We start from the raw sequence: 2743 nt of genomic DNA, 5'->3' as shown, positions 1-2743 counted from the left end.
CTAGGACTAAGCAATGCAGGGATTTTGGGTTAAGGTTTATCTGGCGCAAGATGGAATGATAGGCATTTCCATACGTAGCCGTGGATACACGTCTCTTGTTGATGTTTAAAATTATATATATATTTGGCTTACCCATACTTTGGGTGAAAAGTTTTATCTATAAAACTCAGGGGCGATCCTTATGGCGTGTCGGTCATATATCCCTCCTACAGGTGATACGTTGTACTGTACTATTGGATCGCTTCTCGCCCTTTTGGCTAAGAACTAGTGTAGTATCTGTTCTTATCAGTTTAATATCTGATTTGCCCCCTATCTGGGGGCCCATATATTGAATGGTTTCTTAGAACAGGGAGATGGAAGAAGAGCTTGCTCTGTCCACTCCACGCATTGACCTGGTATTGCAGTACATCCGGGACCAGTGCAAGTCCTCTAACTCTCTAATGAGTTAGATTGATCAGATAATGTATATGTAAATAACCAATGGAACACTCTCAGGTTACTGGGCTGTATAGTCAGGTCTCTCCCTGATCTAGTTCCTTTAACCAGAGAGTACTGTACCTGGGGATTTCTAGTTTTGTAATTGTGATTTTGTGAGTCAGAGAGTGAGTCAGATAGTGAGTCAGATAGTGTGAGCATACATATTTCCACAAACAACTCTGCTAGTTTTCTACACGGGATGCATCTTATACAGAAGCAGCTCCAGTCTCAAGACCAAGATGTAGAGTGTAGGAGCTCAGATCACCTACAAAAACTATTGGTACCACCTGCAGGAGGATGCTGGTGTCTGCAAGGTTAAACATTGGTCTGTAAAAATCTACAAAGTGACTGGGCAGCTCCTGGTGGCTCACAGGTAAGGGGCTTGTTCCACCCATTCCTAGTCAAACACTCTTGTCACAGATCCCCTTCACTGGGCATCAGCGCATATCTGACATAGCACCTTAACTGCTCTACTAGCAGACATCTGTCCTTACTAGAGATGTGTGCAGACCCCCAAGTTTTGGTTTTGGATCTGTATCTCCTTCAATGTTTTGGATCTGGATTTGGATTTGCATAACCGCCCTTGCGTGTTTTGGTTTTGGATCTGTATTTATTTCCCAAAAATTATATAAACAGCTAAAACCACATAATTTGGGCCTGTTTTTGTTCCTACAGTATTATTAACCTTAATAACAATCATTTTCTGTAATTTCTAGACATTTTTAACCACCTCACAGATCACAATATTGATTTCACTATTTTTCACCAATATAAGCCAAAGGCTGCAGTGAGCTGGCTGTCTAATGTAAGCGAAAGAGCAGTGGCACAAACACACAGCAGTTTAAAAAAATATATAGTAGGGCATCTATGAAGCATTGCCACACAGCAGTGGCAGACAGGATGGCAGTTTAATAAACTATAATAATGTCAGTCAGCAATGCCCCAAAATGTGCAAAATGTAAAGAAAAGAGGTACAAGAAGGAATTGTCCCTCCCACTCACTCTTATGCGCATAGGCAAACGCAGGGGGGGTTTCCGTCTGCCTGGAAACCCCCCTTCACAGCACACACCATGACCACAATAGAAATAGTAATATAATGGAATTTTACTAGCACTGCATGTTCTTCTCAGTATCATAAATGAAATAATTAGCACCACCTGTGGATCTTTTAACATGTATCAGCCAGTAATAAATAACCTGTGCACCAATTAGGGGATTTGGAAAACATGCACTGTTAGGGATACACTGCTACAGAGCCCAATATTTACATATATGTCCAGGGCAGTGCTAGGTTCTTCTGCTGCTCTCCCAGACTCCCAGACTTGCTCCAATTATCTGGAAAGGTGCCCACATCTAAAATAAAAACATTCAGCTCAGCCAGGATGGCCCTACTCCACATTTAATGGCTTCTGTGATCACTGGTCCTGTATATGCTGGAATTATGACACACAATACACTTTGTATGACACATATTAAAGCTGGATAAGTGGTAATTATGCCCTCTTCATGGACTGGCCACACTCACTATAAAGTCAAGCATTTGGAACCCCCCCTCTAGAAATCCTGCGTTTGCCACTGATGTGGGATATTGAAAAGGACATGCACAGTTTAACAAACCAAGTACTTTAGTGACAAGGACTAACACTCTTGTGGCTGAACTCCTTGGTTTGTTTGGGCCCCCACAAAACATTTTTTTGGAAGGACTATCTTCAATTATTAAGGAGGAGGGTGATGATGAGGGTGTTGGTGGTGGAGATTGCATGTGCTGGTCCAAACTGCTGGTAGCTTATACTGGACTGTTTGTTATTAAATTACAAATTATTATAATTTTGTTAAACAAATTGCATGAACTCGCTGCAAATGACATAACAGGGAGGAGGTGCCTAGATGGTTAACATCCCTACCTCTGCTAACTTTGGCTTTACAAATGGAACAGATACCTTCACAACTGTTGTCAGGATTTAGGTTAAAATAAATCCACACATAAGACGTGGCTTTTCTGGCTTTCTTTTTATCATGAGCAAGAACTGCTGCCACTGGTGGCTGATTTACACAAACAGCATCCTCATCATCAGCTTCCTCATTAGCGTCAGATAAGACACGAATTTCCCCCTCATCCTCCTTTTGCACTTCCTCCACACTATCATCCTCATTTTCTATTATTTTACCATCTAATACTAGCACAGCCGTCATGGCGTCAGTGTTCCACTGTGAAACTGGGTGACAGCTGTTATACTTCCTTTATCAAAGGATTGTTTAATAGTCA

The 2743-nt window shown here is 41.6% G+C and overlaps 1 non-coding gene across 1 annotated transcript; it reads left to right on the top strand.

Annotated features, from left to right (window-relative positions):
• The first annotated feature begins 237 nt into the window (after positions 1-237).
• Positions 238-429, top strand: LOC148538256 (U2 spliceosomal RNA). Its single transcript, XR_015872968.1, has one exon. It is a non-coding gene; the product is annotated as a U2 spliceosomal RNA (small nuclear RNA).
• The last annotated feature ends 2314 nt before the right edge of the window (positions 430-2743 follow it).

The sequence above is a fragment of the Taudactylus pleione genome, unplaced genomic scaffold, assembly GCF_031769625.1.
Source record: "Taudactylus pleione unplaced genomic scaffold, aTauple2 ptg000041l, whole genome shotgun sequence".
NCBI lineage: Eukaryota > Metazoa > Chordata > Amphibia > Anura > Myobatrachidae > Taudactylus > Taudactylus pleione.
This window is presented reverse-complemented; position numbering and strand designations above follow the sequence as displayed.